The 22,296-nt window shown below is 39.6% G+C and overlaps 1 long non-coding RNA gene across 1 annotated transcript in view; it reads left to right on the top strand.

Annotated features, from left to right (window-relative positions):
- Nucleotides 1–17,263: 17,263 nt before the first annotated feature.
- Nucleotides 17,264–22,296, top strand: part of LOC116673846 (uncharacterized) — a 352,638-nt gene continuing 347,605 nt past the window's right edge. Inside the window, exon 1 of the long non-coding RNA XR_004327884.1 lies at nucleotides 17,264–17,408. This is a non-coding gene — a long non-coding RNA (uncharacterized LOC116673846). The remainder of the gene's footprint in view (nucleotides 17,409–22,296) is intronic.

The raw sequence follows: 22,296 nt of genomic DNA, 5'->3' as shown, positions 1-22,296 counted from the left end.
GAGGACAAATGTTGTGTTTTTATAACTTTTTTTTGGCATTTCTCCACTAACAGTCCTTGTTACTGTTAGTGACTGAACTATACATTATGTTGATGCAAATGCATCTGCAATAATCTAATACTGGCCCTCATGTCAGCCTGGACACCACTTTGAATCAAGACAGGGTTTACAATCCTCATCATTTGTCACAACGTCAATTTGGTTATTTTATATCTGATTTTGACATACATGTGTTGTGCAAATTAGTTCTAAAATTGCTGTTTTCAACCATAGTCTGCTAGTTCCATGGTCTATTTTAAAAAACAACGTTATAAGAGGATGTTTCAGACTTCACGGAGAGTTGAATAATAGGTGCATTCAGCACTGGACTTTCAATATGAATATTTAAAACTAACGTATTAACGCCTTGGGCCAAAAACTGTTTGGTTATAATGGATGATTCATGTAGTAGATCTGGCATACAAACTGAATTTATTGTGGAACGAGAATCTATAATTGCAAAGAATGCTTTAACTTTCACCCAGGAGACCTGGGGTTTGTGTCCCGTTTGAAAATAAAACAAAATGGCAATTATTATTATTATTTTTACTTTACGGAGCAAAGAGCTACATCATGTTCAGCGCCGCATGCGTAACAGGAACTTAAGTAACATCTGATTTAAACCCAAACCGCAATGCTTTAAGTAGTTTTGGTGCCCAGGCCTAACCAAACTGCAACCGTTTCACAACGTTTTTATAACCCCGACCGTTACATTCTCTGGTTTAGATATGAGGACAGAAAATTCTCCTGTGGGTCGTGTTAGAGAAAGAAATGACCCATGTCATGGGTTTGGAGGACTTGCTGTCTACAGAGGTGGGTAGAGTAGCCAAAAATTGTACTTCAGAATAATACAACTCAAGTAAAAGTAAAAAGTAGTCATCCAAATAATTACTTGAGTAAGAGTAAAAAAGTGCTTGGTGAAAAAAACTACTTAAGTACTGAGTACCTATTGAGTAACGTCTGATTTCTTTTTTTTTAACAAAAGCATTCAATTAGACAGATAAAAATACAAAATAATCATCTTCAGGCATAGTTCATCCAACCAATAAAATAATTTAAAATGAATTACAAAATAGCTTAAATAAAGAGACTTATCACATCAAATTTTAATATATACATACATAGGAAATGTTAAAAACATATGTAACCTACAGGACAAACATTAGCCTATTCACAGCAACAACAAAATTATCGTTTCATGTTTTCTCAAGTTAGATGTTGAGTTTTTGAATGCCAAAATGTCCGTTTGTTTTGGTCGATACAGAAGACATGGCATGATGTAGCTGCTGTTTCGCACTTTTACTAAAGTGAACATGCTTTCAAAATGAGACCGGGGGGGTTCCTCCTCGTCTGTGTTGCCTTGCCGACGGTTGGTTCTGACATTTTTTATGTTGCTACGACTGTAAAGCTAACGAAGCTAACCCGTCCCACCGCTGAGATTGAGTACGGTCTCGTGACGAGACGTCAGGAAGTCTCTCTCTCTCTCTCGGTCTAAAACCATAAAATAAGGCGTAGAATACCAAAGAGGTCAAAAGAAAAGTAACGAGCTCATTGTAGCCTAATGTAGCGGAGTAAGACAGTTTCTTTTTCACAAATCTACTCAAGTAAAAGTAAAAAGTAGAGTGATTTAAAACTAGAAGTATACTTTTTTTCAAAAACTTACTCAAGTAAATGTAACTCGTTACTACCCACCTCTGGTTGTCTACATATTACTTATAGTATTATACTTATAGTACTTATATTATGGTTGCCTACTTTTGCTTTATTACTTTAATTACACATTCAATTTAATTTTAACGTCACTTACTTACACTGCAATATTGTTTTGTTTTTTTGTACTATGTCAACCGCACTTTACTTTACAATACCTAAAGTGATGCCACTTTACTTCAGTCTACCTTCAGCTCATTGTCTACTGTTTGCCTGTTTTTCTTGTGTGTTTACTTGTTTGTTTGTTTTTTGCTCTTATTGTTGAGAATGCTACTGTAACTAAGGAATTTCCCCGCTCTGGGATGAATAAAGTATTATCTAATCTAATCTAATCTAATCTACATGTCATGGACACCACTTTTTTTGTATTCCGTGAGGCACCAGCGGTTCAACTCGATATCTGAACGAAGCGACAACACCGAAACTAGAGAGAACAACTCTTGGCGGTTAAAGGAAGAAACCTTTCTCATGTTTTCACTTGTCTCTTGAAATAGTTTTACTCCGTGTGTTAACAAAACGCCGTTTTCCAGAGTGTGAGCGGGGGTCACTGCAGCTTCTGCCTCCACCGCGCAATGAAATGGAGAGAGAAAACAAAATACTGTCAGAGGAGGGTGAAAGGGTCTTTAAATGGCCTTGTTTTTCACTCCCAGTCTCCAAAGCCTCAAATTAGAGTGCACGATTACTCTTCGCCCATAAAAAAAAAAGAAAAAAAAGAAGAAAAGAAACACAGTCTGTCTCACAGAGCCGGTCCACTTTCGGTTGCATAACAACTTGCCTGAGGGAAAACCTGGCTGTGGGAGGTAAAGCTTGGCATTTTAAGACATCCGTAAAGAAATCTGTACATTTGCACGCAGATGCTTTGATGTTAATGTGATTATTAGAATGGGGAGGTAAACTCGCTGTGCATCACGTGACCATGTCAATCTAATTATGTTGCTTCAATTAGGGCCATATTGAGAGCATTAACGACAGCATTAAGACATCCAGTTCTGCGCTTTATGGAACAGTGTGTACAGATGTCGAAGCCCTATTCTGAGTCACACCGATCACGTCTTTCTCCACAAGTTGTGACACTTGCCCAACATCCACCGGGCTGTCCGTAGATGTTTGCAGCCCCTATCTGCCTCGAGCCTCGGCACTGAATCACTTCAGGGAAACTTGCAGGGAGGGGGAAACACTATAATTACATTGCCAAGGGGAAATGATTGACATGGCTTGTGTGCTATGGGCAGCAATTATATGACAAATCTATTGAATTGCAGTGTGGACGATTAAATGCATTGCAGTAGAATGTCAATCAAACAGCTTGCTGAAATTCTTCTCATAAGCAACGTAAGGCACACATGATTGTGTCCCAAAAACAATGTAAGACAAAAGCCACTTGATGAGTTTCAGTAAATCACTAAACCTCCTGCACAGAAATGGAAAGACATCTGCAGGAGTCAGTGCATCTCTTCCATTTCTATTGCAGTAATGGACTAGAAGAGCAATCGCAGCCTTTTAAACCTTTTTTTTTTCTCTCTTGGGAAGCAGTCTCACCATGAATACATTTTGCCATTCAGATCATGAATATGAAGGGAATATATAGGGCTAATATGGAACAGCTTTATAATAAAAAAAAACAGGCAGAATACTGTTGCTGCAGAGGCTTTAGGAACCACACAAAACATTCAAATTTTCTTTAACGATTTCTTATTTCACCCACCCACATTTAATCAGTAACGTTAATTTTATGACCCGGCCTGCCCGATGAAGCACATGCCCATGCCATGGGTGTAACTGCAATCCCACATCACTACTGTCCCTAATACGAAGCTGTGGTAGCTAAGCTTATTATAAAGACTGGAATCAGTGAGAACAACGCATTCTCATGAACGGGTTCGTATGATATCGTACGAAATTACTGCAACAGCAGGCCGGTGACTGTGAGCACTGTCAAAAATTGCAGTTGAGGTCAGTCGACAAAAGCAGACTGTTCTTTAGGCACCAAAATGACTAGTTCAGATTGTGCTTTTCCCCTTAAGTTCTTCACTTCCGCACCTGAAAGCCCTGCGTTTCAGGAGCCAAACATCCACCCTGACCTTCTCCATGAGAGGATCTTCAAACACTTACACAGCGCCATTCAATGTGGTGTTGCATACTGTGATAAATACGTGGAATACATACAAATTACAGTGCATTACTTTTTTGTGGCTACAGTATATGTACAGATGATGAAACGCAAGTTGATTTCCAGAAATAATTTTTTTTTTTTAGATTACAAATAGCATATGTTAGCCATGATTTTAACACAAGATAAAACTATTGGCTCAATTTAGGATAAAACCAAGCAAATAAATAAAAAGGGAACAGCTCTGTTGATTTTCTTTGACCACTCTGACCCCTGAGGTCATCGCGACAGATTTACGCCATATTAGCGACAGAATCAGTTGTAGCAGGTCAGTGTGCAGCGCGATTGAATGTGGAGGACGATCTCCGAGTAGCGGTCTCCAACCAAGATAAACCAAGATTGGACTTGCTGTGCTCCGAACATACTGCACGTCCATCTCATTAGATGAGGTTAAGTTCAAATTAAAGTAATGAGTAAATTACTGTAGAAGAATGTTATGGCTGTTGTGTTATTTTGTGTTGTCAATATGCTCGTGTTTGGAGACGCCTTTAGTGCGTGCGTGGTTGCGCGCAATGTTTATCTACGTTTTTAGTGGGGGGGGGTCGCAAGTCACTTGCACCGCTACTTTGGGGGTCGTGGGCTGAAAGTTTTGGGAAGCCCTGTACTAGCAGATCAAAAATTATTGTTTGGTTTAATTTTTACATAAACAGTAATGTACAAACACAGTTTGTGGTTTTACCGAGGGTTATTATTGTCGTTATTCTTGGCCAGGCACAATCATCATTGTCATCATCTCATATTCCCATTAACAGTTACTCAGTTACTCAGCACTGATAGTGATCCCAGTGCTAATTTCACTCACTCTGTCTCCTAGAAGTTTTAATGCAAGAGCAGCTGTGTGTAAACTGAGATTATGCACACCAAATCCCAGACAATACTGAATCATGTATTCTGGAATCAATATTGCAGCGATACATTGCTCTTCTTCATGTTTATTGGAAAGATATGCACTGTGTATCTTTAAACAGCGTCTGACCTCAAACGGATGTGCTGCAGTCGAACCGTTTACTGCGAATGGATGGAGAGAAAATCAATAATCATGCTAATGTCACAATGTGACCTCATCTGCATTGTGGCCACAGGTGCTGAGCTTTAACACTCGCAGTCCCTGTCGTACGCTGAGCGATGGGAGATGAAACATGCAAATGAGCCAGTCTTTCCCCTAAGCAAGGTCCTGTGCCCTTCCGCCCACAGAGCCTCTCACGCTCATATTTTGATTTGATCAGGAAATGGTTTATCATAAAGAGGTTCTTCATGTGTTTTTTTTTTAAAGAAATGTGAATGACTGTGACATTAAAATGGAGCAGATGGCAAAAAAAACAAAAACAAAACAGTGACCTGAATTCCAGAAAGGATGAAATGTACAATCACTGTTACTTCTTCCATTTAATTATAGCCCACAATACAAAAGCTGGAGTGAGAAAATCCACAGCCACTGTGGTTTTTTGCTTTACTGTTACACAAGTGCCTTCACTGAGCCTTTAGGTCCCACGCGCCGTGGCGAGATTATCTTTTTTCGGTAATCGTGTAGGATGCATGTGGCCTGACAGGGTATGTATTGGAAGACAAGTATCTAATAAAAGAGTTTCCCTTGCTCTTCATTTCCATTTTTATAACAAGTTGTCAGTTTTGCCCCCGTGTAATAAGGGTATTTACTCCGCACAAAAGAAAAGGAAGATTAGAGCATCACAGGACAGGATTGTAAAAAAAAAAAACTGAGACCACAAAGACAGCCAATCTCTTCTAGAAAATCCTTCAACATCTTTCATGTGCCGTTTCCCTGTTTATTCTCCGCAGTGTTTCATCCCTCTGCCTGGCTTTGTTTCTCTTGGTCTCGCTCAGCTCTTTTCATTAGGAAACGCCTGTGATTAATAAATACATAAAAATAATTTACCGTCCAGTGAGAGTAAACCGTTACACTGAACACTGGTTTTTGCAAATACATTTTTCTTTTTTCCAGTATTGACACTATCTGACCAACACAGATTACTGCACCTGCTACAAAACTGGCCGGTGAAATGCGAAGTCACTTGGGTGCAAAGGAATATCAAGGACACCGAAAAACAAAACGTTGCAGAAGCGGTGATAGCAAAAATGAAAAATTGCCTACAAAAACAGAAGAAAAACAAAGAAATACCCCAGAGAAATGGATGAAGAGAAAACAACTCCACTGCCTGACTGCATGACCCATCCACAGCTAAGACAATATCAAGGCAATTTCAGTTCGAATTTAAACTGCCCACTTGTCCCCTTTTTCATGAAGCAGAAAAAAATCTTAAAGCACGGGCCCTGAGAAAAGGTCACAGATAAGACCCGGCACTCAAATGATACACAACAACCTCTGCTTCAAGCCCTTTTTTTTCTGTAAATTGATCTGGGAGAAAAATCCACTCCACTCTGATAAACAAAGTAACTGTGGAACAACAAGACATACAAATTAACAACATGTGGCTTTGTCGTTCTGTCATAAGGATTCATCAGAAAGTGATTGAAATAGCTATTTTGTTGAAATGAAGGGACCGGAATTATGCATAATCTTTATTAACTGACAAAACGTCCTGTCATTTGCGGGTTGCAGCAATCTGAATATCATCAGAAAAACAGGACTTGATGTCAGAATGGTGATGCTGACAGTGGGGAGTGTACAGGTAAATTAATGAGAGGAAAATATTCATGGTTTATGAAGTTCTTGGTATTGCACAATACATATTCAAAGCCTGTATTGCACTATTCACATGGGATTCATATCCCATGTGAATCCTGCTTTTGCTTGAATTTACAGACCCGGTAGCCGGAATCCCAGACCTCTGTAGCTGCTAAATACAACCAGCAACAGCTGCTGGGATTTTATTGTCCTACTCTTTTATTTTAGATATATAATTTATGGTATATTGGTGAAGTAGCATTGATCAATTTGAGCTGTCATAAATAATTCAGAAGAGGCAGGGATATAAAGACCAGAAAGGGTAAAATCCCATGCAGCTCTCCCATTAAAATTGAACCTTATATGTCAGTATATCAGTGTCCTGCATTGTTCAAGTGACCTTGAACAATGCCCCTTACAAATGCAAATACGTAGTCAGAGTAAAACACATTATTCCAACAGGTGGTGGAAGTAGGGCCAAGTTCATAGGTGCGAATTATTGCCTCTGTATGTGTTGCCTTCAAAGCACCTTCCTCCAAACTGTAACTCTAATTGGTCAACTTTGGCTGCTTCTATTTTCCTCCTACAACTTTCTCATGTCAATAGAGATTGTTGATAGTGAAGACAACACAAAGTTAACTGAAGAAAAGCTCAGTTATCTTCTCCTTTCATTGTAACACACGCATAACAGACATTTCCACAAAGACATCACTCACCGTGCTTTCTTCCGTGGTCTGTAAGATATTGTACAAAAACGTTTGCACCACAGTTCTTATGATTTATGAAATTCCGGCAACTGCAGGCTGGTCATGTAAGGACCGGTATACGAAATGTAAGTGTCCTGCGGTGATGACAGTTAAGATTAGGCACCAAAACAAAATAAGAGAAATTACTAAGGGGTATGCGATAAAAGCATGATGCTCTGGTGCATTCAAGAGAAAAAAGTGAAATACTGAAACTACAAATCAAAAACTATGCCATATGTTTACAGTATCTACAGTGGGACTTTTTTTTTAGAACTAAAGAAACTGAAAAATTCCGGGAACTGCACTAACAACGAATACCTTGTTCCAACCAAATATCTTTGAAATCTATTTGCGGATTTTTGACATACAGTACCCTCGCACAATAAAAGAACAAAGGAGAAACACTTAACACAGAAAAGTATGTTTACAACTACTGGCATTGTAGTCTATGTAGAGGATGTTCCACTTCTGGGATAGTTCAAGTGGCGCCATGAATTCCACCTTCCTCTTTCTGTGTCTTCATTCACAGCGGTTAAAGATCACCTAAAAGTTTTTTTCCTACATCGCCAACAATCCAAGGAATTAGAATATCCAAGCCATTTTGTCCAAATCGAGCTGGTCCACTCAAAATCTTGTAGTTTCTGGCCGAGTTTCAACGGAAAGAAAGCTAAACAGTTTGTCATTTCTGGGTTTTGATCGCTTCTCCCTTCTCCCCCGGGGATGCAACACTGTTCCTGAGCACACCGGCGGATTCTCTGGCGTCTAGGATTCGATTGACAGGTCGTGTCAGCCAATCCATCTAGTGTAACCCGAGATGGCCCTAATAGAAGCCAATCATGTCGCAGAGTTCAGGGAGGACCAACGTGGGAAAGATTGACATCTATTCCTTCCAGTTAAAACTAGATGTTACAAAACTGGCCTACCTGTTTAGCCAATAAGAAGACAAATTGATTGATACCCAACTTGACCAGTAAATGTTAACCCTGTGATGGCTGCAGCTGTGTCAAAGCAAACACAGGGCCGTAGTTATTGCATTTCACCATATAATCAATTGATAATTACTTATTTCTATAATGTGATGTATATGTATATAGTTATTTCCAGTATGGGTGTGATTGATGTGGATGTGTTTTTGTATTTGAGAAGTTTTGTATTTTGCACTTTTTTGCCGTTTTTCTTAAAGGAAACAAGAAAAACGCACAGACATATTTGTAGAAATAACTTCAACAAATATCCATTTTCTGAGTGTTTTTTCTTCTGGATTTCTTCTGTGTTAAGTTGAGACATGTGGCTGTGGTACTAGTTTTGAGTGTAGTCCATCTGATATGTTCACAGTAGTGTTTTTTAATCATTTTACAGATGATTTACTTGGACGGAAGGAGACATTCTCTATTCTAACCTCTTTAGCTCTGTGTCAGTAAGGCCTAGAATCAAACTGACACTTGGAACAAAACATTGAGAGTGTTAACTTCCCAATGACCTCAGGCACATCCCAGAGGGCCAAAGTATGTGGGAGCTGTATCACTTTTTTTTTGGTAAACATTTAGGCGAGAAAAACATGGATTTTCAAGTGTCTCTAAAGAGGTTTTAAAAAGAATTCCAATAAACCAGAGCACATTTTTTCCTTGCATCACGGAACGCTGTGTGGACTAGCCAGAAAATGCGAGACTACCGACATTATGATACTCTATATGCTCATGCCCATTTGACAAATACTACGAGCAGCTGTTTTGTATCTTTTCATTCTCCATGCCATAATACCCTTTGCTGCATTCCAGACTCAGCAGCATGAAGACGAACTAGCCGGGTGTCAGACATGAGGCTTCACCCGCTCTTTCTAAAACACCTTTAGCTGTGGAAATTTGTTGTCATGTGATTGCTGAGCACAAAGCGAGCTTGCGTGATGAGAATGAGTGAAAGAGGGAGTCACTCTTGGGTGCGCCTCCGCCTGTGAATCTCAGCACGACGGGTAGGCATCACGCAAAACCAATCACTTTGTAAATGAGATCAGTTGGAAGCTAATAATATATCCGCCCCAGTGTCATTGTTTCAGTCTCCCACTGTCGGCGTCTACAGACTTTCTTGTCATCTACTTCCAGTATGACAACAGAAAATACCTGTAATAAGTCCGCCGAGGAGGGCCAGCTTGTTTGTTGCTCTAGTTTCTGGTTCAGTGCTGACCATGATGGACAGACAGCAGCTTCAGTACAGTAGCACACTCTTATCAGGTGATAGCTGATGTGGATCTGCACTGGCCACTCGTCTGTCTGTCACTCTCTGAAACACAATATCTAGGACACCACTGATCAGATTTAATTTATGCATACATTCATTATATTTCCTGCCATATTCCAAATTGTTGGCCAAAGGGATGTAATCATCACATTTTGTTGCCTGCATTGAACGGCTCTTCTCTCTCCCTCCCCTGGCGCGTAAGAAACACCAGGTTTCCACTTCTTGCCCCATTACCACTCTGCATCATTTGTGGGAGATCATGTGCTTGTTTGTTGTGAATTTTCTTCTTCACACTCCAGCTGCTCCTACTGTCTCTTTTGTTTGTGGGTTTGTCTTCCCTGGGAGTCACTGATTGCCGTTGTTTCCAAAAATCCAGCATCACGCCCAGCTTTAACCTACTTTACACACCTTTATTCTGTAAAATGTGACACAAACGCTCAGGGGTGGAGCCAGATGTTGTAATCATTCTGGGCTCCGCACTACTTTTTCACATTCATATCTTTTGGGAAAACTTTATAGTGGCCAACTAAAAACAATGTACTGTAGAGGCTACATCTAGGGCTGCAAGTTAACTAACACAGTCCACTAATCTGTTGCTTACGTTCTCGATTAATCGAATAGTTTTTAGTCTATAAAATGTCAGAACATTGTTTTTTTTAAAGCAAAAAATAACAAAAGAAACGACACATTTAACCCTCATGTTGTCCTCGGGTCAAATTGACTCGTTTTCCTATATCAATGTTCTTTAATGCCCAAAATAACATGATTGATTCCACACAACGCTCTTTCATTAATTTGTCTTATTCAATTTGATAGCATTTGAAAAATAATTGAAGTGGTTTTGAAATAGTATTGAGTAAAAGTTGACATATTTCAGTCTGTAATTATCCATCAATATACTGTAGATTCCTTTAATTTTAGTCTAAATAATTCCTACTTTCTGCTTTTCAAACTCAAACATTAGGTATAATTTCCTATAAATGAGGTTTATTTACCGTAAATTGTGTTAAGTGTTAAACATCAAAAAAAGTGACAAACATTGAAAAAAGGTACAAAAACTTAAGAAAAACTTCAAAACATTGATAAAAAGCATCAATAAAAGTGTTGACAACACAAGGGCGCTGGAATTAGTTTGTTTCTTACATTTCTTTCATTGGACTCAAACCGGTTAATGGATTATCAAAATAGTAAACAATTACTAATTACTAATATTTGAAATCTAATCAACATATTGATAAATCTTTGGAGCTCTACCTACATCCTATTTTGCATCTAATTCTTCTCCAACTGTCTTCATCCTTCTAAAAAACCAGAACACAATAAATGGTGAGGATGAATCATATTTAGGTCACAACAGGTTATTTTATACAGTGACATCAAGTTTCACTACAATGATATAGTTGTTATTATTCTCATTATGGGGTGTACGTCTCAGCTTTCCAGTCATGCCAAATTTATGCAATTCTAAAACTGTTTAGGGACCCCAGTATGCAAACATATTCAAAACACACCATTTTAGAATCTACGAAAATAACACAATTATTATGCATGAGAGAAACTGCGTGCTTTTTGCCTCAAACTGCATTGGATTAGCATAAAGCGTGCCTGTAAAGAGGAGCCTTGTCAGTACACATAGAGCCCATTTTCATTCAGATAGCTTGAGGTGAGAGGTCAAAGGACCCCTTTGAAAATGCCCGTTTTTACCTCGCTATAATTTAGCCTAACTTTGGAGCATCATTTTGCCCCCTTTGATCTAACATGTCGGTACCACTGGATTCCTTAGTTGGTATAGATTCATAGGATATCAATATCCCCAAATGCACTCTAGTTTAATAACTGAACCTGCTACAGCCTCTGAAAGACATGAAAGTCCCCCCAATTTCATACTAAACAAATGTCCTGTTGTGACTTAGCAGTATATTAACATAATTTTGTAATAATAGAGCAAAATGCCAAATATTTGTGTTGTATTCAGTTTTACTTTATCAATGTTACCTTTCTCTGCTTTGTCTGTTTTAGGCCAATGTTAAATGTATATTTTTGAGTTTATTTCAAACAGACTAATAGACTAATCAACAACAAACAAATCAATGGATTAATCAGTAGTTCAAATAGTAATCAGTTGCAGTCCAACCATTGAGTTTTTTCTTATACATTCAAACTTCATAAAGACTGAAAATAGAGATTTGGGGATGCATAAAAGTCCACAATAGATTGTTGCAGGTTTGGGCTCCTCATTGTACAGTACAATAGGAAAAGAAAACTACTTTCCTTCAAGAGTGAACCCTGCTGCCCCCCTAAACACCAGTGCACATCTGTCTCGAAAAAGAACTGGACTTGTTTTGGCTTTGTCTTGTGTTTTCTGTTGAAAAAGTAGCCTGCTTGGTAAATATACAGCAAGAGTACACTTTTTGCAGTTTATTGATATTGCATTAAAGCGCCTATATTATGCTAACTTTCAGGTTATAAAAGTATTTTGAGGTTGTACCAGAATAGGTTTACATGGTTTCATTTTCAAAAAACACCATGTTTTTGTTGTACTGCACATAGCTGCAGATCCTGTTTTCACCCTGTGTGTTTAGGTCTCTGTTTTAGCTACAGAGTGAGACATCTCACTTCTTTATTATCTTTGTTGGGAGTTGCACATGCTCAGTAGCTAAGATCCCATCAGCTAGATAACTCTTTCTCCAACTTTATTCAGTCCAAGACAGTATTAGCTGGGAGACTTCTTCTAGACGAGGGACACTTGTGGAAGACCTGCAGAACAGGGACAGGAAGTAGTTCTTTTGGAGATTATGGTCAACTAGTGGGTGTTGTAGCAGTGGTTTGCCATTGTGAACAAGCTAGCATGCTAGCGCTAGCATGTGCTAGGGTTAGCCACCTCATCTCCGCTAGTGACGTAGAAAGCCATGCAGATGTTGAACACCTCAGACTGAAGGCAGAGGAAATTCAGAAATCATTTCTCACTCAAAACAGCATGAACAGTTTTTTTTCCAAGTTTGTATGCTTGTGGAAACACCAGAGACACAAAAATAACACACCAATAAAAAAAAAGAGTTTATTTTTTCATAATATGGCCACTTTAAAATGTTTCTGAGCACTAAAGGTCACATTTTAAAACACTTACCTCATGTTGCCAATTGAAAAACCCCCAACAATGTGAAGTCACATTTGTCAAACACTGTGTTTGAAGTCACTTACCTATTGGATACCCAGTGCACTCCATTTGCTTTTTGCCATTCTATTATATGGCTGGAAGTCAAAGTGTTGTCTAAATGTACTGCAGTTCATGCAGAGTCCATAGACATGACAGATGTGTAAATGACACTAATGGAATCCTACACATGCTAGGGTTGATGCAAAACAATGACCTTGGTCTAACATCTCCATGGCCCACTATAGAATACCATATTGAGTGTCTGCTATGTAAGGGAATGGTGTAAATGAGTGATTTCTGTCAGTGTCCAAGGCAACATAACTGATCTCAAGCTTTCACCAGTGAAGAATATTCATGTCAGTCAACTAAAGGCGCCAAAGCAACACATCGCAGTAAAGGGTCATGGAAAGTCAATAGTATGTTTATGCCTGATTTATCCCTTTTATTACATAGAGTACAGTATATGCAGGCAAAATAACAGGAACAGTGTTAATGTAGAGCATTCATTTGATGATGAATTTAGACAGGCTTGACACACAGAGTTACTCAAGGCCATCACTGAAGGCGTCAGTCTGCCTCTGTAATCCCATCCCAAAAATGTCACTTTGTGCACACCTACACTGCTGTGTTTGGGAAAACTGAAAGAAAACCCATAGTGGAGGGAGGTGGGTGTCTCAGATTGCTGCATGTGAAGTGGGGAAGAGAGAGGTAATGGGTGAAAATAAATCAATACACAACATCTTCCTCTGCACTCTGATTAAAACAAAGCAATTCTATTTTTTTCTGAGAGGTTACCCACATCCTTAAATACAGAAAGCAGATTCTCAGTCAACAATACAACATGTCCTCTTTCACTCACGGGCTTGGTAGCACATGCAAATGACATCAAGCCCATCCTAAATTCGATGACACTGCTGCTATAAATGCCAAAAATGAATCGGTGTCATACATCCTTTTTCACTTTTTTTCACCATGAATTCATTTCACATCTCTGGATAAAAGGCCTGACTATCTCTTAAGACTACAAAACCTTTACCTTTGATTATAATGCAAGATGTAAAATATCTGTAAGGATCACTGTATCACACACACACATTATTATGAAATATGGGGGTTTGAGCCAGGATAGTCTGCAAAGGGCTGAAATGGGCTCATTAGTGCTGTTCTGGGTGGCCACTTTACGATTCACTGCACAATTCACTGCACAACATTGAGAAACCCCTGCGATTGCTACAGTATCAGAAATACAACTTTAGACATAGCTCATGTGTTTGTAATTTACCTAAATTAACATTTTAATTTAGTTAAATTGCAAACAAAATTAATCTGCAGGCTTATCACTCTGTTGGTCTTTTTAAATAGCAAATACATACAATCCCTGTGTAAAAATCCTCTTTGAGAAGCATCTGATAACAACCAACTGTTTTGTAGTTTGGCTTACTCAAAAAATAAATGTTAATGCAGGTTTGTAAAATCTATAAAAGACTAGTCAGTTAACAGTATTGATCTTGTCTTTGATTTCAAAAGGATGAGTCGGCGCAGAGAGGCTGTTGTAATAATTCATTCCAATCCTAGAAATATGTAAACCTGACTCATTTTGGTAGAAAAGCTTTAGAAAAAAGAGCATCTGTGTTATTTAGTGATAGTAAGTTTTAACATAAACAAATAGAAAGTTTTGTTTTTTGAAATTTGAGAAAGGCACCGTGTAGATGGCGCAACAGCCAGCCAGCGTCTGCGGGGGCTAATAGCTAGCTGGTTTTAGTGGACAACATCATCTGAGTCTGGGTCTGACTGATGCTGGGTTCAGAAAGAACACCAATAACTAACTAACTATAGTAGAAGACAGTAAAGTCACAGAGCTTGGCAAGCAGGCCGCCCACCCATGGGGTCCCTTAACAAGGGCACCCGGAGACCCAGCATGATGCTTAAACATCTATGCCATGACTGGAACTCTCCAGTGTGTCTAGCCATCGTGATGCATGCTGCTCTATTACCGGTGACCCAGATGCTAGAGTGTAATCACAGAGTGCCAACCTGACATGAGCACCGGTGGTGGGCGGGCCAGGGTCAGATCCAGAAATTGAGAGAGAAAGAAAAGATTTGCTTCCTGCCTCTTTGAGCTGAGAGGTCAACTATGTTAAACCAAATATTAGTCATAACATAGTATTTTACGAACTTTAAAATGTGTCATTAGTGGGACATTATGCTCCAAATTATTCATCAAAAATGTAAGTTGAATTTCAAAATACTACAAAAAATGTAATTCAATCAGGAGAGACTTGTTTGGAGATATTGTTGTAGTGCTAATACGTTTTTTAAATAGGGGTAGAAAACTATGTCATAACCCCCCAATGGAATCCAGACAGGAGAAGGAACCGGAAGACAAGACCGAAGGAGGCTTCGGAGCGGTCAGCCGGAAAAAGACGAGGTGGAAGGGGAGGTGGAGGCCCCCCGCTTTGCGTGAAACATCAACTGATAGCACAGGGAGAGAACAGATTTAAAGCAGGGTTGTGACGCTGCGATTGGTTCTTGAACGTCGTGGGCGATTCTGATTGGTTTAACAGGAAGCTGAAGTCCTCCCCTAGCTGATTCGATTTGGAAGAGAGCATTGATTAAGTGTTAGGTCTTCCTGAAGGAATTTATGCTGAGCTAAATCTACGAGACTTGCTTTTGTGCCAGAAACCAAAGGTCACCAAAACCTCATTCCAGGTCTCATTCAGTTTTTCATTTAAGCATGTCTCAATTTTGCACTCCTTGCTATATTTAATTTAAAAAAAGTGGAAAATGTCACTGGAATGCCAGATTATTACCAGCAGTTAAAATTTAAAGGTTCCCTCTGTGCTCTGTGTAGGACGATTTTGGATTGTAGAAAGCAAAATAAAATATTCAGTTAAACCTTAATCAATTTTTGAAAAACAGTTTTTTATCTCAAGGATACATCTGAAGAACAGCCAGTGTTTAAAGCCGCAGTGGGAGCCAGTCTATGGATCTGGAAGATGGAATCACACTGACTGGGGTCAATGTGAGTACTCGGAGTTCTGAAAGGTTTGAACAATTTGTTTCTGTGAAGCATGCTGGCTGGTGCTGGCTTTTGAATTGTCTGATTTATTCACAGATTTGTTTATTTGCTAGTTCCTTTGTCTTTGTCTTCTGTAGCACGCCAGATGTTCATGTTCACTCATTGCTATGTCAGTTTTTTATTGTTTGCCAGGATTTTGATCCTTGTGTTGGCTCATTAGTTGGAGTCTGTACAGTAGCATTCTGCATGATAGCGTTGTTAGAGGTAGGATGCTGTGCTAGTAACGTGGTTGCTATACTGTAGGCCTTTATTCCTCAGAGTGTACTCAGGGTTTGATGCTAAGACTTTATAAGTGAAGCCAAAACAGCTGGATCTTCCCCTGGTGGCTGTTTGACACATGGACCAGAATAAAAAGTACCAGTACACATCCAATAAATTCTGATACATTTTTTCATCGGGCTAGACGTCATGATCAACAGCTGTGATTAACTGGTGATTGGTCAGGCATGTGTGTGGGCGGGACTTCGATACTGTCCCATCGCTATTGTGCAGACTCTTGCACCGAAATGACAAGATGCAGCGACCTTCTGGGAGTTTGCACATGGACTGAATAAAAAGTACCAGTAAAATTTCCATAAATTCATACATTTTTTCATCGGTGACGTCATGATCAAGCTTGATTATGGTGATTGGTCAGCATGGGTGGGGGGATCGATAGCTGTCCCATCCTATTGTGCAGACTCTTGACCGAAATGAAAGTGCAGGCTATCGGAGTTTGTCAATTGTACAAGAGGCGAATTGAGATGTGCATATTCAAAAGTTTGATAGGACATGGTGGTTCTAGCTCTCTGAAGGCGTCAATGCATCTACACTATTGATGACTATAAGAGCTGAATGAATTCTTGTCTATGTGCAAAGTAAATTCCACAAACATCACATTATGTAGTAAATGTGGAGTGGTTAGAATAATCAGCTGAACACAATACAAGACACAATCGCATAGACCACAAGGCAGAATGTGTGCACGAAGGGACAGAACGTACTAACACTGTGGTCAGTGCTATGCAAAAGCCAGAAATAAAATATATGTAAATTGAGGGTGTAGTAATCAATCATTACCGGATCTTATGCCTTTTTAAACAGCAATGCCAATCACAATGACATATGATGGAAATGGCTCACCAAGGGGAGGAAGAGGGCAGATTGTCCTCTCCTAATGGGAAACTAATTCATGTAGTGAAGGTTCTGATTGGCCCTACACAAGAGATTTATTTCTGTAAATTTAGTAACCATGTTTTCTGTGCAAATTATGTATATTGTAAGACCCGTTTAAATTAGTTTTAGTTAAATCCTGTAATGTTTATGGTTCAGTTCTATTACATTTTATTCATAGTATCAAATCATAAGAAGAGTTATCGCAAGACACTTTACAGATAAGAGTAGGTCTAGACCACACTATAATTTACAAAGACCCAACAATTCCAGTAATTCCCCCAAGAGCAAGCATTTAGTGCAACATTGGTGAGGAAAAACGTCCTTTTAGGGAGACTCCCAGGCTCTTGGTAGGCGGTGTCTGACGGTGCCAATTGGGGGTGTGATGTACAGTGGAAATAATAGTCACAGTAATGACAACGGAACTATTAAGAAATAATAGTTGTAGTAGTTAATGCATAGCGGGGCACTGCAAGGTGTTAAAGGGTGTAGCTTGACACTAAAGGGCATAGCAGGACGTAGCAGGGCATATGAGGGTACTGCAGGACCACGATGACAGCCGCAACCATTACTTGGGTGTGGCCCTAATCTAAGGAAAACTGCCGGGTGAAAAACAGGAGGAAAAAGGACTCCAGGGAATAGTATAGCATTTCTGGGGTATGGATGCACACAGATGGAAAGAGTAAGAAAAGACTGCATACATGGACTAGTTTTTCAGTATTGTTTTGAGACAGGATGTGCCTAATTTTGGCAATGTTACAAAGGTGACAAAAGGCTGTTCTTGAGATTTGTTTTAAGTGGGCACTAAAGAATAAATCCTGATCAAATTCACAGAAACATCTAGAGTTCTGACAGTAGTGCTGGAGGCCCGGCCAATGCCCTCCAGAGTAGCTACTGTATATCTTTAGGTAATGAGGTTCGGAGGTATTTAGGGCCCAGCCCAATAACTTCATTGTCTGAGTTTAACATCAGAAAATTGTAGGTCATCCATGATTTTATATCTTTAATGCATGCTTGAAGTTTGGCTAACTGACTGGTTTTGCCTGGCTTTCAATCATCAATAAAGAAGCTCATTAAGTCGTCACTACTCAGAGATATAGCAATAGATGGCTCAATAGAACTGGGACTCTCTGTCAGCCTGGTTACAGAGCTGAAAACAAACCTTGGGTTGTTCTTATTATCTTCTATTAGTGATTAGTAACAGGCATTTCTGAGGGCCTCCTATAGGTTTTCAGACTGTCTTGCCAATCCAAATGAGATTCTTCCAGATTGTTGGAACGGCATTTACTTTCAAGATTTTGCGAGTTTGGGAGTTATACCAAGGTGCTAGTTTCCTTCATTTTCTTCTTTTTGAGAGGAGCAACAGAGTCTAAAATCGTCCATAGAGAGGCTGGATGACCATCTAAAAAATTATCAATTCGGGCGGGACTCCGTAAGGTTTATGTTAAGGAACGGCATTAAGTTAAATGCTGTTGGAATATATTTATTAAATTTAGCTATAGCACTTTCAGATCTAGTGTAGAAGCTTTTATCAGATTTTGTATAGTTGAGTAGTAAGAATTTGAACGTTATTAAATATAGTATAGTGTATATATATATATATATATATATATATATATATATATATATATATATATATAGTCTAATATAAAGGATTCTGCGGAAATACTATTAAATCTTCAAATTTGATGCCATATGCCAGCACAAGGTCGAGTGGTTAAAACAGTGAGTGGCCTTATGCACATTCTGACTGAATCTAGTAGTGAGTTGAAATCAATGCTAATGCTATAGTTGTCAACGTACACATGGATATTAAAATCACCTACAATAAGTACTTTGTCTGATTCAAGGACTATACCTGATAAAAAATCCAGAATACGGACCTGGAGTTTGGTTTACAACAACAAATATAATTGGCTGTAATGTTTTTCATGTAGATGTTGAAGATTAAGAACGAGGCTTTCAAACAAGTCTCCCCCTCCTCTGCCAGAACCTCGAGGAATTGGAATCATTTAGACAACAGATTCTTCATGGCACATCCCTGTTTTGGTAAGACAAAACAGATAAATTTGACTATGTGATATCAAATTGTTTACTAGTACTTCTGTGGAACAGTGGTTCTCAACCTGGGGGTTGGGACCCCCAAGGGGGTCACAAGAGAATTTCTGTGGGTCGCCAGATAGTTGTGGAGAAATTAAATATGAAGTTAAATATTATATTCTACACTGGGGAATGGTTTTTAAATTACTGTGTAAGTTTGTTAAATTCCAGGTAGTGTTTTCAGAGCTACAGTTCTAAATAAGGAGGTCCTGAAACACAGAAAAGGGGTCTGAAGGTGGGTTCATCAAAGATGAATCCACAGAGCCTGGAGCACATTGGACCAGGCTAGGTGCTAGCTGCTAAAACTCAAACAAAAACTAAAAGTAAAGCATTTGTTTGCTAATCAGAGCATTTACAAAAATTAGCTCCAAATCCACAGGGGGAGGCGTGTAGAAACAGCTGTTTACAGCGGTTAGCAGCTCTCTGTGTTTGTCGAGGGGGGTGGGGGGGTTGCAAACACCAACTTCATTATTTTGGGGGGTTGCGACTCAAAAAGGTTAAGAACCACTGCTTTGGAAAACAGATATACAACATTTAATAGTCCACATTCCCTATTCTGTTTGAACATTGCAATGGTAGTTTTGATTGTAATTAGATTCTTAAGTAGTAGTTTGTTTACCTTTGATTTAACTGATCTGAGTCGGAGGACATTATAGTCCTTACGGGACTATGAGTGGGCGACTGGAAGCACAGAGAAGCACATAGCACTGCACAACTGATCACTGATTTCAACCTCGGGTTGTCATGGTTTGTGACCGATAATAGACTCGGTCAGATTTCTTGATATGAAAAAGGCTTCGTCCCAAGTGGGATGAATGCCATCTCTCCTGACCACCCCCAAAACCAGCGGAGGAAGGATGACATGCGGCTCTACATGTACATACATTGCTGATGAAGTTTGGCAGGGGTCCAGAGAAATCTACTGACTTCGACATTGTCTTTGCAAATGCACAAACTGACTTAACATAAATTTTTGTGATCTCTGAGTAATCTCCACGTAATGAGGTATCTTTACCACCTACGTGAAGTATAATCTTACTGTATTTACGGTTAGCCCTAGCCAAGATGTTCAAATATGATTGCATATCGACTGTGGCCGCTGGAGCCGTCAACTTCATGTTCCATAGTGTAGAGCTCCCAATAACCAGAGTTGGCTTCTCTGCGGGTGTCATTGAGTGGGGAGAAACTGTTAGAAAAGCAAAGATGTTGGTGGTTTAGAGCTAGCGCTTCGCTTCCTTCGAACAATCACACACTTGCCCGGCTTCTCGTGGTCTGCCGGGGGAATACTAACAGAAGCTGCAGTACATTGGCCTGCACCAGTTACGGAGCGCTGGCTAGCTATGGGAGCATATGATTTTGATTCCATGGTGCGGAGCCGTGCCTCAAACTCACTAAGCCTCACCTCCAGAGCAGCAAATAAACTACATTGATTACATGTATCTTCATCACTAAAGGAGGCATAGGACCCACATTGACAGCTGGCCCGCCCAATCCGAAATTCAAAGTTAAGTATGTTGGTGTGCAAAGCGCTGCAACAAGACTAGCAACCATGGATTTCTGTTGTGGCCAACAACTGGAAACTTTATACATTGCTCATCTGCTATTTCAGTACTAAATTCACTTCTAAGACTTTTTCATGCAAGAAGTCAACTATGTAGAGCTCAAATATGGACCGTTTTACAAAGATTTGATGGCTAATGGCAAATTTGGTCCAACTGTGTCAAAGATCAGAATCTCCAAAGTCGGACGTGAGAGCCAGCGGGTCCCTGCCTGGGTTGCTGGCTTGCTGCCAGGCCTGTCCACCTTCAACAACCCCGCTATGAGTTGGCTGGAGCTCCATCAGGATATTTGCGACAAGAGGCCCTGATTGTTTATTTAAATAACGCAACACACATATCCATTTCAAGATTAACTGGAACCTGTGGTTTTCGAAGTTATAATTCTCCACAAGAGATGAGTCCGGTATTGTTGCAGCCTGGAGACCTCCAGTCTCATTCCTCCCATCTCATGCCCTTCCGACTGGTGGCATTCTCAAAGAAAGCAACTCCAAACTTGTTTTTTTCTGTCATGTTGGGATTTTTGTTGGGTCACACCCATCTGCTAGCAATGGGGGGCCGAGGGAAATTATCCAACAAACAAGCCACTTTGACTAAAAATCGTTGGGTGACCCTCCCCTGAACAAAGAATAAAAAGACATGACCCTCCCCTATTATCCTCCGGTGGCTCATGCCATGAATACCAAATGGTCCCTAAGCTCTCAGTTTCTGTTTACATGAGATTCATTGTGAACATTGTGTACGGTCCTGCTGCACAGATGCCTACATTTAAATAATTGTAAATGTCGGTGGTTACCTTGACATGATAAACACATGCATACATAAACTGGTCTTTAAATATGCATGTAACAGTCAGAGGAAATATAAAAATAAGTATTTACAAGACGTTTTAGTTGATTTCATTTATTCTATTGGACAGGTTCCTAATAGATTAATTACACGATCTAATGGGCCCTGAAAACTGTACAATCCTAGCAGACACTTCATGGTAGCATCCCTGCAAGACATCTCAATTTAGAGCTCTCACAGTCATTTAGAACTCGCGGGGGGGGGGGGGGGGGGGGGGGCGGTCAACTGTTTATATAGAGATGTACATGTGTAAAATAAACATACCTGTATTCGTCACTGTAGAAACCTGAGAGGTTTTGAAAGTCAATCGCTAATATTTGCCTTTTTTTTTTAATATAACAGTACAACCCACTACCAGATAGTATTGTTAATACAACAATAATAATAAGTGTGACTGTGCTGTGCTACTACCTAGACAAAGAAATCAAGTAATCGTTCATGAATTTCACTAGTGAGGACCACACCCTCAACCAGATATGTTTTTACAACAATTTAATAATGAAAGATGATTGGAATGCGAGACATAAAGTCGCTTGTAGTCATCAATGGACTTGACGTTGACAGCGTTGTAAGGAGACTTCGGTAGGTAGTGCAGCGTAGCACCCGGTCACGATGGATGCCTTTAGGACTTGAAGAAGAGGAGAAAGGAGAGGAACAGAAAGAGGGTGGGAGGGAAGGAGGGAGGGGTGTAGAATGTGGCAATCAAATGAGAGGAGAGGGTTAGGAATTTATATGAATACTGGATATATAGGAATACTGGAAGATGCGTGTTTGAGGTGTGGCCCTGCTCACGAAACTATAGGTTAGGCAATATGTCAAGGTCTCATCACTACGCCCCTATTATGGGGAAAACAATCAT

Source organism: Etheostoma spectabile, chromosome 3 (genome assembly GCF_008692095.1).
Source record: "Etheostoma spectabile isolate EspeVRDwgs_2016 chromosome 3, UIUC_Espe_1.0, whole genome shotgun sequence".
Classification (NCBI taxonomy): domain Eukaryota; kingdom Metazoa; phylum Chordata; class Actinopteri; order Perciformes; family Percidae; genus Etheostoma; species Etheostoma spectabile.
Note: the sequence above shows the minus strand (reverse complement) of the source record. Positions and strands in the feature narration are given on the sequence as shown.